This window comes from Strigops habroptila, chromosome 12, assembly GCF_004027225.2.
Source record: "Strigops habroptila isolate Jane chromosome 12, bStrHab1.2.pri, whole genome shotgun sequence".
Taxonomy (NCBI): Eukaryota; Metazoa; Chordata; class Aves; order Psittaciformes; family Psittacidae; genus Strigops; species Strigops habroptila.
In genome coordinates, this window is record NC_044288.2 from 21,035,497 (window position 1) to 21,051,207 (window position 15,711).

The window sequence follows — 15,711 nt, forward strand, 5'->3', positions numbered from 1 at the left end:
CACACCAGCACCGGGCAGAGGAAGGAAGACACATGGGGAGCTGCAGCACCCACCTCCAAGCCCCACAAGGAGCTGCAGCATCCACCTTCAAACCCCACAGGGAGCCACAGCATCCAATTCCAAGCCCCACCAAGAGCAGCAGCATCCACCTCCAAGTGCCATGGGGAGCTCCAGCATCCACCTCCAAGCTCCTGCAGCCTTCACCTCCAAACCCCATGGGCAGCCACTGTGTCCACCTCCAAACCCCACAGGGAGCTGCAGCACCTACTGCCAAGCCCCACGAGAAGCTGCAGCATCCACCTTCAAACCCCATAGGGAGCCGCAGCATCCAACTCCAAGCTCTGGCGCTGACCTCCTGCCATGCCCCATCATGCCCTTGCCCTTCCCAGCTGCTCCAGTGGACACGGGGGCTCAGCGGTGATGGTGAGACCCCCCCCTCAGTGCTGTGCCTGGGGTGGCTCCGGGGCAGCTGGGCCCAGTGTGGCTGCAAACACTTGTTGTTGTGAAATTCCTGCCCGTCCTCCTCCCCTCCCGAGCACGCCTGCACGCACGCACAGGCACCGCCGGAGTAATCAGGCTTTAGAGGAGAAAAGCTGCAGGGCTTAGCGGAGCAGGAACCCTCGTCCCCACCCTGGCAGCAGCTGGGGGAGGGCAGCTCCGGGAGGAGGCCCCTTGCCTACCCCATCCCTCCATCCAGGCTATCCCAGCAACCTCCTCTCCACAGTGATGGGGCTGTGTGTGGAAAGCTCTGCCAGCACCATTGCTCCTGCCCCAGGGGTGATGCTGCAGAGCAAGGGGCATCCCCACACCCTGCTCATCCATCACCCTTCATGTCCCCTCAGTCACAGCCAAGCCACATCCCCAGGAACCCCACTACAGCAGAGTAATCCTAACAATTCCACACAGACATGGCTTGGGAGCATCACTGTTAGGACACTGATGGGGGCAAGGTCCCCATGCCAACAGCCCCGGTGCTGGCAGAAGAAGACAGCCTGTCTCAGTGCGGTGCCAGAGCCGGCTCGCCTGCGGAGAAACCCTCCCGTCCTCACGCTCAAAACCGCTTGCTTCAGCTGCTGCAGGATTTAAGATGCAGCGCGGATCGATGCAGGGCTTGGGTTCCAGCCTGGAGCTCGCCAGGCCACGTGGCAGGAGGGACAGGCTGCCCTTCCCTGAGCATCGTGCTCCGTGGGGATGCTGGGTGCTGGCGAGGCTGGGGTGCACCCTCAATGGGTGCTGCCAGGGAGGTGGGGGACCTGCCCCTGGAGGCGTTAGGACAGGTCACACCTTAACACCGAAAGCAGCGGCGCTGGGGCCGGAGCGGGGAGCACGGCAGGAAAAGTACCGGACGGGAGGATGTGAGATAAAGCCGCCCGTCACCGTTATCTCGTGCCTGCTTTTCCTGTGTCCCAGCGCCTCTTCCGCCCCGTGGCGTGGCCCAGCGCCGGGTCGGGCTGGGGTTCACCAGGCCGTTGTAACCACCAAGCCATGGTGCTGCTGTGGCCTTAGCCAGGGGTCTCCAGGAGCGCGCATTGCTCTGGGAATGAGCCCGAGTGGTGCCCAAAGAGTGGCGGTGTCTGGTGCTGAAGCAGAGAGGTCACTGGCTGGAGGCACGCTGTCGTGGCCATCTCCATCAGTTCCCATCTTCCTCTGGTCTGGGGTACCGGGCAGCCCTTCCCTGATGCTCCCACCCTGCCACATCAACAGAACCGAGCCCCCGCCATTCGCAGCCTTCTCCAACCGGGGCTGATGTCAACAGAGCATGGAGCATCACCCCTCTGAGCACCCACTGCTGCTGCCCACCCCATGCAGCTCCCCCAGTACCCATGGGGACAAGGGGGACACCACCATGTCCCCTCTCGTCCCCAGTGGCACACAGGGATGCTGCACCAAGTGGTGCCACCACACAATCCCACCATTGTCCTCACCACCATGCTGCCTCCAGCAGCTCCTGCCATCAGCAACCACTCAGCACTGCCCTCCATGCCCCTGGGGCCATTATCCTGCCCAAGTGGGATGGGTCTGTCCCCATGCTATGTCCCCTCCAAGGACCCCAGGACCTGCTTACTGTGGGGTGCCCAGTGATGTGCCCCCAACCCAGCCCAGCAGACATCTCAGCAGCTCCTCGCCAGCCTCTGCCCAGCCAGATTGCTAATTGCGGCAGAGGGGAGGAATTAATGATCTTAATCCCTTCTTTATGATTGACCTGAGTAAAGACTGCGAGGGCCCCCCCTGCCCTGTCCCATTTCTACCCCTTTTCCGGCCCCCATCCCCTGGGGAAGGCGCCGGGCAGTGTCATCTGGGTCCCTGTCAGAAGGTGCTTAGTCCCGGCCACGGCATTAAGGCGCACGTGATGGGCTCCCTCGCCCGGATCTTTGCACCAGGCAGCTTAAGCAGCCTGGAGGGATGCCAGGGTTCAAGGGGACACCACCAAGGTCGGGAGGCCCCAGTGCACACCCAGGAGTTCCCAGCCTTCCATCCCTTCACAGGACCTTGCTCTTGCCCCCTGCAATCCCCCTGGCCAGGTACAGGTTCTCCTGGGGGCTCAACTGAGCGGTGAGCAACAACACCCAGGCAATGCCATCACTTGCGTGTCCACACTCCACACTCCCTGCTCCCACCAAGACTCATTTCCATAGAACACCCCAAAAAGCTGCCCGCCACCACCCCAGGTTGCTTGGCAGCAGCCCTTTCCCATGGTCTGAGTGGACAAAGGGAGTTTTCCTCCACGCAGGCCTTTCCCTGGAGCTCATCCCAGCAGCACCCCACATCCCTGCTCCATCTGCCCCAGGGCTGCCCACATCCCGCACAGATCCCATAGGACCACACTGGAATAGTCCTAACAACTCCAAAACACAGAATAATATAGGTTGCAAATGGATCTCTGGTGGTCCAGCACCAGGAACCATCACCAGCAATGGACTGAGAGTCCCCCTGATTGCAGGCACCATTTCCCATCAGACGGGAGCAGGACAGGAGCTTGGTTTCTCATACAGAAAATGCCAAGCTGCAATTCCCAGCCCACTTCCCTGTGTTATTTCACTGAATCGCTGGAAAGCCATCGGCTCCTGCTGGTGCAGAAAGTTGCGCCTCCAAGAAAGAACTTCTGCTTTCCTTTAATTTTAAGTAAATCAAGCTCCTCCTGGAAAAGCCGCCGGTCGGTCAGCCGTGGAGACGGAACCGGCAGAGCCGACACCGAGCTGCTCCCGGGCTCCGGAGACAAAGGCAGAACATACAAATTCGGCTTTCTCCTAATCCCTGGGCGCTGGGTGGGCGCGGGGGGACGTGGCTTTGTCCGCCTGGAGCAGACGGAGGACGAGGACGGAAGGGACCCCGGCGTCTTTTCAGCCTCCAGAAAGGCGGTCATTGTCCCCTCTGCCGGGTTTTTGTCCCCACTTCCTCCCCCTCGCCACGCGGCCGCCCGCCCGGCGCAGCACCCCCCTCCCAGCAGAACCCTCCTGATGGACACACGGACAGACAGACGCAGGCAGACCTAAGGAGGGCACCGACCACTGGCACTTGCCTCTCTCCAAGGCATCCCAGGAAGGGTGTAGGGTGAGGGAGGCTGTGGCTGGAGGTGCCAGAGAGGGGCCAGAGGCGAGCGCCGTGCTCCTCAACCACCATGGACAGGATTGCAGGGCCATGGGTGGTGGGAGAGATGCATGCGATGTTCCAAGACACCCTTGAGCATGGTGGTGTCTGAAGCACACCCTGGGATGAGAAAAGCCAGCAGGTAGAACAGGACCACCACCCTGCAGCACCACCATGGGTCAGAGGGTCCAGATGCAACCCAGCTCAGAGGCTCAGGAGAACAAGCACCACCACAACAAGGTTCGAAGCAGCTCCAACCCCAGCACCACAACACCCGACTTCAGCTCCTGGGTACCTGATTTCCACAGCACAGTCAAACCTGCTGCTCGCTCCACCAGTGACACGGGTCAACTGGAAGATGTCTCACCACAGCCTCCTCGACAAGAAGTCAGGCAGCAGGCACCAGACCAAAGGGCTCTCCTTGACCACACAAGGAAGCACAAGGAAGTCTTTGAGCTGCCAGGGACTCAGCCCGGCGAGAGGCAGCGATGGGGACTGCTGGCAGGGCAGACACCCATGGCACCCTCACCTCTGCACTGCCGCTTCCCCCAGAGTGCGGAAACAAGGTGAACCAAGGGAGAAATCAAGCTTCCATCTCCCAGGGCTGAATATCTTTCAGGACACTCGTTCAGGGAGAACATGGTGCTTGATAACCAGGCACGGGCACCCTGAGGCAAAGACAAGGACATTGTTTGCAAGCCATCACCTCTGCCAGCCCCAAAAGCCCCCAAGCTCTGCTCTTCAAATTCATCCCCCCCCAGAACTGGTCCAGCCAGAAGATCGACTCCGGGATGGGCCATGGAAGTTACCATCACCCACTACATTTTCTCCAGACATCAAGAGAGGACGCCCAGGCCTGGGGGAGCTTTGGGCTGTAAATGCTGAAGCCTCACCCTGGGCGTTTGCAGGTTAAAGAGCCAGAGGTATGATGGGTCTATGACGGGTCACCAGATGGGCAACTCACATGGAGATAGTTCATCTCCCATGCTTCCCAACATCCTTGGAAGGGCCAGTTGTGGCAGCCACTCCGCTCATCTCTGCTACCGAGGTGGCACTGAGGGATGTTAAGAAGCCAACTCCTGAATTAAAAAGGCTATGGAAGATTAAATCCAGCATCTGGAGTTAGCCCTGGAAGCAGATGGCGGCTCATCATGGCGCACAGAGTGCCTTTCACCCGTCTCCTCCTTGCAGGCAGCCACTCTGCTCTGGTGGTGCCTCCCCAGAGCAGCTCTGGACACACGCACAGCCTGGCCAGCACGGGCCAGAGGTGTGTCCTGCCAGGCACATCCTCAGGGACGCAGTGAGGCCGTGCCGCTGTCCTGCAGATGCCCAGGTCAGATCCCTACGCCAGGACTCCAGCTAAGGCATATTTTATCCCTGTTAGTTGTGCCTTTCCCCACGTAACCCCATGGCTGCTGCGGGCTTCCCAACCCACTGCAGGACACCCAGTTCAGTCAAATGCACTCATCGAGGGAGAGCCTATCACCAGCATGTCCTGGACTTCCACTGTGGAGAGGACAAGGATATCCCCATGGATACCATCACCTACAGGCACATCCTTGGACATCACCCTGCGGCACCCTGCATGCACCCATTGTGCCTGGGGCCACCCCACACTTCCCGGCTGGAAAACGTGGGCTGCATCCTGCCTCCGCGGGGTGGTGGTTATGGATTAAGGAGTCTTAAATGTCAGACGACCAGGCGCTCCCTGGAAATCCACTTATCTCGGCTGTCACTCGGAGCGGCCAGAGCCGGGCGGTTATGGAGATAACGCGATTTGAAGCGTCCACCCGAGCGTTGCAGGGCTGCGGGTGCCCTGCGGACAACACCAGGCACCTCCTCCCCTCCTCCCTCACCCAGCTGCTGCCCAGAGAGCCGGGTGACGGCCACACTGCTCCCACCTGCACCACATCCCCTTTCCCAATCCAGGGGGATGAGGGAAGCTTGGCAGCATCACCTCCGCAGCACTCATCCATCCCCCCCATGCCAAAGCTGCACCAATTCGCTGCCCAAATCCTAACACGACTGTAACTAAAACCTACCAGATTGAGCCTCGGGAAGGGCCCCCCCGCCGTGCTTCTCCCCCCCCATTCCAAATGGGATTGAACAGATCTGCGCTCGCCCGAGCCCAGCTCGCAGCCAAGCAGCATCTGACACTCCCGCGCGGTGGCACGGCTCTCTGCCGCTCACCCGCTCCCCCAGCTTGGCATCCCCTCACCTCACGCCACCCTCCTGGAGATGCAGCATCACTCCCAGCCCAGCAGAACCCCCCCTGCCCGCTGCAAAGCACACCCAGACCCTCCTGCAGGGACCCCAGCTCTTTGGTCCAGCTAGTCCCCATGGATTTCAAGGTGGTGATGTGCAGAAGACCATGTTCAACCACCCAAGGGTGTTGGGGCCCAGTGGACAAGGGGCAGGCACAGCAGATGACAGCAACAACGGGGATCCCAGCAGGAGCCCTGGGAGCCACTGTGAGGGGCTGTGGGGGGCCCAGGCAAGGCTTCACCCCCATGAGACCCACACACAGCCCAAGGAGGCCAAGCTGAGCCGTGTGAATCACTCCCGTTAACAGATGGGGCGATTACAGCGTAAATTACTCAGGGTCTCACTGATAACAAGGGCACGGAGGCGCAGAGCTCCAGGAAGTTCATTACACGTAAGAAAAGAAGTTTTAGGTGCAGCCACATGGGAGTATTTGATGGCAAAGAGCCCCAAATCCATCAGTGCCACCTCCAAGTGCCACCTCCAATGGCACCCAAATCCATTAGTGCCACTTCCAATGATGCTCAGATACATCAGTGCCACATGCAAGAGCAACCCCAGCCTGGAGAGGTCCTCTTGTGTTCCCAGCTCTCTCCAAACCTCATCCCTCCACATCCCACCAGGCAGAGCACAAACTGAGGGGCTGTTCCAGATCCCAGGAAAGCCACCGGTGGGAAGGGCTGGTGCACTGTGGTCACCATCATCACTGGTGAGCAAGAAGCACACCGGCAGCAGGAGCGTGCATTTGAGAGGACCCGCTCAGTGCATTTCAGTATGGTCATTAATGGGTGGTGGGGACATCATGGTCCTTAGTGATGAGACCCCCTACTTCAAAGGTGGCTACCACCTCAGTGCCTGCACCCCACGGACCCACAGAGCAGCAGGGAGGAGCTGTGCAAGCACGGGTGCAGAGAGCACCCAGCCCACTCTGTGGCTGAAGAAGACACTGGCATCCAAGAGGCATCTCTGCTGCTCATACCAGAAACACCCCAGAGGGCTGGGTCCCTGCTGCTTCTGTGCTGGTGGGACTGAGGGGTGCAATCCCCCGCCAAGCCCCTCACAAACAGCCATTCCTGAAGGCAACTGCTTTAAGGAATCACTTTGAGCACAAGGAAGTTGCCAGGGCCCGCGAAAGGCCGCGATTGACAGATGTCCAAAAGGACGGCGAATAATCCCATCTTCCTCTGGGAGGATTCGGGTCGCCCTCACCCTCTCTGGGGTTTATCCATTGTCTGCATCCGCCGGCAGTTGTTATTTTTGGTCAGCCCCGCGTTTTGTTTGGCCTCGCTGGCAGGAGGGAAAGAGGAGGAAGAGAAAGGGGAGGAAGGCTGCTTGGCAGGGGAAGACCAGCTCCGCTTTGAGAAGGGGCAGTGGGGCACCCCACAGCCCTTGGGAGTCTGCGTCGGTCTCCTCCCAGCCCCACAGCCTTGCTGAGCACAGCCAAACTCACCACAGCAAGCACAGCTTCCCCTGTTGCCTGCGGGAACTGCTCCCAGTAAGCCCAGTAAGCCAAATGGACCAGAGAGGCTTGAGAGGTTTTGGGGGGCAGGTCTTGCTGCCCAGTTGCCAGCACCCTCCTGTGCAGGCAGCAGCTGGGGTCATCTCCAGCAGCAAATAGGGAGCTCCAACAGGGATGGGCAAATCCTGCCCACAGCCAGCACCAAGCCCTGCCTGCAGACCCACATGTGCTGCAGGTCCATCACCATGGAGCAGCAAAGGTTGAGGAGCCTCATGAAGGCAGGTATCCGACCTGCCCTGACCCCCCAGGGCTGTGGACCCCCATCCTTCACACTTCATCCCCAGTACTGCGCATCCCAAGCAGCCTTCCCAATGGCTGGGGGTTGCCAGAGCTGCGGGATGCAGCTCAGGCAGCTGCTGGAATCTGGACCCATCTCTCCAAGCTGGGTGCAATGGGAGGTGTCAGCAGAGCCAGGGAATGAGACACCCAAGAGCTCCTGAGTAGAAAACACAGCCATGCCCCAAGACTTTGTGCTTGTACCCATGTACCCAGTGGCAACTGGGAGAGCATCAAGCCAGGACACTCGCCATCCTTCTCCATGCTGCCTTCCCGGTCTGCCTACAAAGCACCAAGACAACAAGAAGCTGCCTCCTCACTCGGCAGGGCTTTGGCTCCTGCAGGAGATGGAGGGCACGGCACACAAAACCACCTCTCCCCAGCCTTCCCTACCACTTGTCATTCAAGCAAACCCCGTGGCCTTTAAGCTGCCAAGGTACCAGAGCTGCTCCGGAATCGGAGTTCGCTCGGCTCCTGCCCTGGAGCAAGGAATCTGAAACGCTGCCACTGGAAACGAAACAGAGCATCCGTCATTTTACTTGCCAGGAATATATCCAGCCCCCAAAAAAAGAAATGCTGCCTGCTAAAGAGCCAGCAACAAACGCCCTCGATCGCACCGGCGAAGCGGAGCCTGGCATCGGGCATCGCCACCCGGGGCCTGCTTCTCTGCTGCATCCAAAATCACCCGAAATTCAACGAGCAGCAGAGTCAGGAGAGGGCTGGAGCCACCCTGGAGCCAGGTCAGGATGGCTGGCGGGGACCAGCAGACCCCACCTAGGATGCTACAAGGAAAACCCATGGGTTTGGAGCAAGAAGAGGCAGGTAGCAGGGGCAGGGCTGGAGGGGATGGAAGTGTCTGAGTAGTGCCAGCCCTCCTGGGGGTGCCCATGGGAAGCCACCCTGCCCGCGGGCATTGCCAGCATCCTGCCCCCGGCCATTCCCAGTGGCATCTCCAGGAAAAGGAGCCGCGTTCCCAGCCAGCCCAGCCCCCAGCCCAGGCACGCCAAGCCAAATATCTGCAAGAGGCGCTCCCCTCCATGGGAACGGCGACTCCACGCAGAGTTCACATGCCCCAGCAATGCCTGATTAAACTCCCAAACTCCCATGGAATACCCCTGAGGCTGTCTGCAGATAAGCGAGGAGCTGGGCTGCTCGCAGGAAATGCAGGAACTGGGAAAGAGCAATGGCTTTTTTTCCTTGTAAATCCAGACTAACACAGAGCAAACCCCGGCGCGCTCTGGCTCAGACACAAGCGCTCACCCAAGCTCGCTGCTGTGCACCCCCAGAGCTTCCCGCTCTCTGGAGCGACTGGGAGCTCATGGGTGACCCCAGCATGAAGCTGGATCCCACCAGTGGCAGTGGGGATGGAACTGGAGAGCTCAGGATAACTCAAGGCTGAGGGGAGCTGAGCATGAAACAGGCTGAAAGATGTTGAGCAAGAGGATGGTGTTGGAGGCCCAGGTGGAGGGAAGGCTGCAGCAGGTACCCGAGGACAGGGACACTTGCTGCCAACACCTCCATCCAGGACCGGAGATGCTCCATCATTTTGGTTCACCCTGGGGAACACCTCAGACACTGGTTTCACTGGTCCTTGGGTCTCCTGCAACCCCACACTGCCCCTCTCCTCCCCTTCGGCTTTTCTGTGACATCACAGCACTAGACCCAGATCTCCCGAGCTGTCCACACGGTCAAGGGCAACAGTAGTCAAGGAAACCATGTTGGTGCAGCATCCAATGCGATGGGTGAACTGGAGCATCCCAGGGTAAAGAGGAAGGTAAAGAGGTTGCTCCTCCTCCTGAAGGCAGGGGAGCAACCAGCTCCTCCTCCTCTCCTGTGCTCCGTGAGAGCGGAGCCATAGGGAGGGTTTGCATGTCTTGGGGATCAGTGACCCCAGTGCTGGGGCATCCCAGGGGTGCTCCATCCTAGCTGCCACAACATTGGCTTTGATGGAGACCAACTGAGTCGTAAGGTTGAAGTTCTACCTTCAACCAGGACCTGCACTGTGATCTCAGACGGGCAAACTTGTCTGACACCACAGGAGCACAGGCGATGCACCTACTCAAGCCAAGTTCTCCTTTGGAAGAGATGTCTAGCAGCTCTCTTGGTTCTTGGTGCTTCTTCAAGAATCAGCCCAAGAGGAAGGGTGTCTTCCTTCCCTGTAGCATGCCAGCAGAGAATGGAAGAACAGCAGTGTTGGGCAAGCTGATGGGAAGAGTCATTAGGAAAATGGTTCCCAGCGAACTGCTGGGACAAGAAGTCCTGCCTCAGGGATGTGGTGGCATGGTGGGGAGGGGTTGTACCAACAGGCCCAGCTTCTGTCTTTGATCAGATACCAGCCTGGATGCAGAGAGCATTTGGACTGCTACAAAACACTTAGATTTTCACTGGCTGTCTCACACACAGCCATGAGACCTCACTGTGGCCTTCCCACAGATGAAGGGGGTAAGAAAGATGGAGAGAGACTTTTCACCAAAGCCTGTCATGACAGGACAAGGGGCAATGGTTTTAAACTGACAGAGGACAGGGTTAGGCTGGAAATCAGGTGCTGAGGTGCTGGCACAGGGTGCCCAGAGAAGCTGTGGCTGCCCCATCCCTGGCAGTGTTGAAGGCCATGCCCCCCATGGTAGGGGGGTTAGTCTGAGTGATCTCTGAAGCTCTCTTCCAACCCAAACCATTCTGGTTCTACAGTAATTTAACTACCAGCACTGTGCCTTACCAAAAAGCACAAGTGAGATGCGCTGGCAGACCTCAAAGAACCAACCACAAGACAGTTGGAAAGCAGAGCTGGGGCCCTGAGAAAAAGGAAGGGAACACCACCACCACCAGCCACAACATGAGTCAGGATGGGAGGACCCTCAGATGAGGGGCCTTGATTACAGGGGATAAGCATCATCCAGACCTTCTTCGCTGCAAGCTCTGAGGGTCTACAACTGAAATTAGCGTTAGATATCAATGCTTCTGCCTTTCCTCACTTCCTCAAGAGTTGAGAAACGAGGTGGAATGGCAAGGAAGAGCTGGATGTGGTTCTCGCAGTTGGTGCCTGCCACATGGTGGTGCACCCCTTCTGCAGCCAGCCCAGGGTGGGTTCAGAGCCCCCAGCTTCCTCCCAGAGACCTGCCTGCTCATTTGGTATCCCTCCTGCAAGAGAACCATCTTTCTTCACCCATGCCAAAGGGTTTGATCCCAGGCACTCCCGAAACCCAATGGTTTCAAGATCCCCATCTCCCGATGGGTCCTCCAGCTGCAGTGCTGGGAAGTGCCAGAGATGGGAGGAAAGGGATCTCCAGAGCACAGGGCACCAACCCAAAGGGTTGATATCCGCACTGCCTGCTCTCAATGGACATCCTCCTCCATGTGCTGCTTTCTCCAGCCTGTTCCACCTCCACAAGGGCCACCACACCATTCGTGAAAAAATCCCATTTTTCCAGGCTTGGATCAAGCACAGGCAACTGAGAACGATGGCCAGCAGGAGTGTGGCCATCAAGGGAAATCCTGCTGGAAAGCAGCAAAACCCATCCCCAAGAAGTGTGACCTGCAGTGCCAAGGCAGCCACACTCCAGCCGGGACAGCTCTGCCTGCTCCATCACATTTGGGGGGCTTGGATTCTAGCATGGACTTCACCATGCAGGTTTGTGCCTTCAGGTGCTTTCAGAGGGGGAATATATATTCAAATAAAGCAAAAAAGCCAACAAACACGGGCATGCAACTGAGCTCCTGTGATTTCCCTATCAGCTGCTGGGCATCCATGGAAAAATCCCGAGGAAATTTCTGCTGAAATATAATCATTCCACAAAAAAAAAGGGAAAACCCACCGAAGGCTGAGCTCGCCGGACACAGCATGCCAGGAGGGGCTGACAGAGCTGTTACGGTCTATTGGGCCAATAATCCACAAACTAAGACAGATTTATTGTACATGGCAGATCGTAACAGCTCCAAAGAAACCATCACTGTCTCCCGGTGCTTAAAATTCACTTTCTTGGGGGTAAAAAAAAAAGGCCAAAATATGGCTTGAAGAGATAAGATGCGTGGTTGTGACAGACAGAAGCCTGTGCAAACACATATTATGGGGTTTTTTTCTCTCTTAGTATATAAATAAATAAAATATCTCCTCTTCCAAGGCGAGTGCAACAGCATTACCCAGCTCGCAGCACTGTCCCTACCACCGGATTACCCAGCTTGGTTTCACCTCCCTTTAGCAAGATGGATTTGCAGGGATGTTGTTTCCGCCCCAATATTACAGCCTGAACGCAGAGAGGGGGATAAAAATGAAGCTCATTAAAGCCAACTTGTTCCCACCTGCCTTGCTGGGATGGGTGGGTTTGGATTCCCTCTCCTTGGAAGGTGCAAGCCTCTGAGACGCAAGATGCCGGAGCGGAGAGCAGGCTCTTCCCACCAGCACATCGTGATGGCAAGCCCAGGATGTGGGGATGTTTAAGGAGTAATAAAGGGCAGTCAGTGCTTTCCCTTCAGCTTTGTTCCTGGGTGGACAGGTCCTGGGAGCAGGACCAGGAGCAAGACCAGCTCTAGCCCATTGCTAATTGTGGCATCTGTTCAAATCACTGCACTAGAAATCAGCCTGGCTCCGGTGAGAGCTTAGGCCAGCTCATCATATCCCATGGGATCAAAGGGGCTCAGTCAACGGGTTTAGTGTGCCTTGGCCCAGCCGATGGGGTAGACCTGGTCCCCGCTTGTCCTGCACCCAGGGGCCAGCCCTGAACCGCCCCAATATCATGATGTGTCAGCACCCACCAGCCCCCTGGCAGCACCCCAAAACCATCCCAAAGAGGGGGTGCTGGACCAAGTGACTTTTGGCTGTGCTCAGAGACACAGAGCAATGCCCATGGATGCAAGGAGGGGGTTTGCAGGGGTACACCAGCTCCAGCCCCCTGGAAGCAATGGGCTGGGGCTGGCTGGGAGCTCCAGGGAGGGAGTGGAGCCGAGTAATTAGAGCAGGAGGCTGTGAGTCAGCAAACGATGCGTAACCTCGAGGTTGACAATGAGGGAGAAGATGGCAGTTTCGACCGAGAGCGCCCGCTGAAAGGGCACATTTAGACCGAGAGCGCCCGCTGAAAGGGCACATTTAGATATGCAAGAAGCAGCAACTCCCAACAATCGGAGGGCTGGCGACCTGCTCCACAAACCATGCTGCTCCACAAAGCACGCTGCTCCACAGCGGCCGCCCGGCTGCCACAAACCGGTGCCTTTCTCCACCATCACTGCAAATAGAGATGCGGCCAGTCACAGCCCAAACCTGATGGGAGCAGGGACCACTTCCAAAACCCCCAGTGCTCAGAGCGGGAAGGACAGCGGGCAGCCTCTCCTGCAGCATCCCAGCCTGCCGGAGGAGCGGGATGCAGCCGGGCTCGGCGCCTGACCTTGCTCTGGATGCCCTGGAGAGACGAGCAGCCGGCGGCGGCAATCCTCCAGCACGCGATGGATATTAAGGGCAAGGTTTGGCTTGGAAGCAAACCCCAGCTCCAGCCACAGGCTCGTCCCCGCCCTTATTTTAGAGGGGGGGTGTGTGTCCATGAGGGCTGCAGGCAGGTAGGGCCCTGCCGCACAGCAGCCCTCGGCGAGGAGAGTTTAATTAACCCCGGAAAGCAATCGCTCAACGGCCAGCGCGGGAATCGATGCGGAAGGGGCAGCTTGCTGCCAAGGGACCATCTGCTCGGGCGAGGGATGGCGGCTCCGTGTCCCCCCCCCGCCGCCCCACGCCTGCCGGGAAGCCGCCGAGGGGCAGCTGCTTGAGGGGGGGGACCCGATCCTGAGCGTTACCGCCGGGTCCCCCCCGCCCTCGGCTCGACTCTCGCTTCCCGTAAAGCCCCACGTCCCCACGTGATTTCCCACACGCTGCAGCCCACCCCCCCCAGCACAAAGCCTGCCCCCATGGGGGGTCCCTCCAGAGCAAAGCAGCCGCTGGGATGCAGCTGAAGGAGAGCTGGGCAGGATGTGGCCAAGCATCCTGCTCGCCCACCCCGCAGCTGTTTTCACCCATGAGATTAGTTTGGGGCAGTCTCAGCCTTGAGGGCATAGCAGGGTTTTTGCCTTTTGGAGCACCACATTCTACCTACAGCCAGACTCCCAGAGGAATACTCAGAGGGATGCTCTCAGCATCCCAGCATCACCCAGGGTAGCAGCCACCCTGCCACAGGGCACCATGTTCCCTCCTGTCCCTGCCTGGCAGCTTGGCAGGAGGAGCAAGATAACCAAACCCCCCTGGACAAGAAGCAGCAGGGAAACCCCCGGAAGAGGAGGGAAACCAAGGCAGGGAAGCACCCACACTAAGGAACATAGATTCAGCATTTCATGCTACTCCCCATCCCGTGGCCATCCCAGTATGAACTCAAAGGGGCACAGACAGAAATGAGGTTCTGCTGTGTCCACACTGCACAGGGCCTACCCGCGCTCCAGCAACAGCCCCCCAGCACCCACCTGCACCCTCAAGCTCTGTGCGCAGCCCTGGGCCCTTCTCTAACCCCGTAACTCCCAGTTACTCCTTGCTTGCTTTTCTTCCCAGCCAATAATTTACGCCAGGTGCTCAGGGGCAGCAGGGCCGGGTGGGGGGCACCCGCTCCCAAGGGACCCAGGAGCTGCTCCCCACTTCAGAGCTCTGGGATGAGGTCCCCGGGCAAGTTTGGGATGGGTGCAGGGAGATTCCCAGCCCCTTACCCCATGGTCACCTCAGGAGAGCTTTGGGGAGCAGTGGGGATGCAGCCGGCGGCAGCATCGGAGGGCAAAGAGCAAGATTTTATCTTCCATGATGGGACTCAGTGAGACTGGAGACCCCAGTGGCATCGCTCCTCCCTCTCCTACAAGGGGACCTTCTACCACCATCACACCCCACCCAGCTCCCAGGTGACCACACGGCATCTTGCTCAGCCCCACAGTGGTGGTGCAGATGCTGGGCATGGAGCCACAGGCATCCTCCTTCCCATCTGGGAGCTGGGACACACCTTGGGCTCCTCTTCACCACCTCCTCCTGGTGCCCTGGACCTGCAGACCCTTCAATGGCAGCAGCAAAGCTGGAAAGGGATGGTGCTTCCTGTACCCATGCACACTCCTCCTCGCACATCAGTATGGGTACCAGTTCATGGGCCACCTCTGCTCCAAGGAAAGGTCCTGGTGGATTCAGTTCCCAACCAGTGATGGGAACAGGCTCAAGCTCCTTATGGAGTTGGCAGGGTGAGGGCTTGCCAGCACATCCCACTGTCCCCAGGATCCCAGGGGAATACTCAGAGGGATGCTCTTGGTACCCAGCATTGTCCAGGGTACCAGCTGCCCTGCTGCAGAGCCTAGGGCTGAGGCATTTCTTCCCATCCCTGCCTGCCCTGCCATGGCAGCCCATGGGGAAAGCAGGCAGACTGCTGCGGGCAGGAGGCAGCGGGAAAAGCCCTGCTGCAGGAGGGAAATTAAAGCAGGGAAGGGCTGGGATGTGTCCACACAGTTGGCACCAGCGAAGGGACCCAGAGCCAGCTTTTCCAGCTTTTCCTGCTCCTCCTCATCCTGTGGCCATCCCGGTAGGAGCACTCATGGAGGAGGACAGGGAGCAAGGAGCGGGGAGGAACAACTCCAGCCGCCAACACAGGGTGCGAGGCAGGAGCACATCCCCAGCACTCCCAGGAAAGATCCAGCCCCCCCCCAAAACAGTGCTTGAGCCCCCGAGCTGGTGCTCAGACCCCCAAAATGGTGCTTGACCTCCAAGCCAACACTCAGACCCTAAACTGTTTTCTAAGCCCTCTAAAATGTTGCTTGACCCCAAGCTGGTGCTCAGCCCATCAAGATGGTGGTCAGCCCCCTAACGCAGTGCTCAACACCCCAAAATGCTGCTTGACCACCAGGCCACTGTTTCAGCACACCAAAATGATGCTCAACCCCAAAACTGGTCTTTAGACCCCTGAAACAATGGTTGACCCCCAAACCTGTGCTCAATCCCCCTTGCTAGTGGCCAGTGTTTGACCCCTAAAAAGGCTCAGCCCCAATGAAGGGGTCAACCCCACTGGGAAATGCCCAAAGCAGGGCTGGCTCCATTCACCCCCCAGAGCACCCATGGACCATGGGGAGAGGTC

At 58.5% G+C, this 15,711-nt stretch overlaps 1 protein-coding gene across 2 annotated transcripts in view; it reads right to left on the reverse strand.

Annotated features, from left to right (window-relative positions):
* Positions 1 to 15,711, reverse strand: part of CXXC5 (CXXC finger protein 5) — a 31,937-nt gene that overhangs the window by 6,893 nt on the left and 9,333 nt on the right. The window lies entirely within an intron of this gene.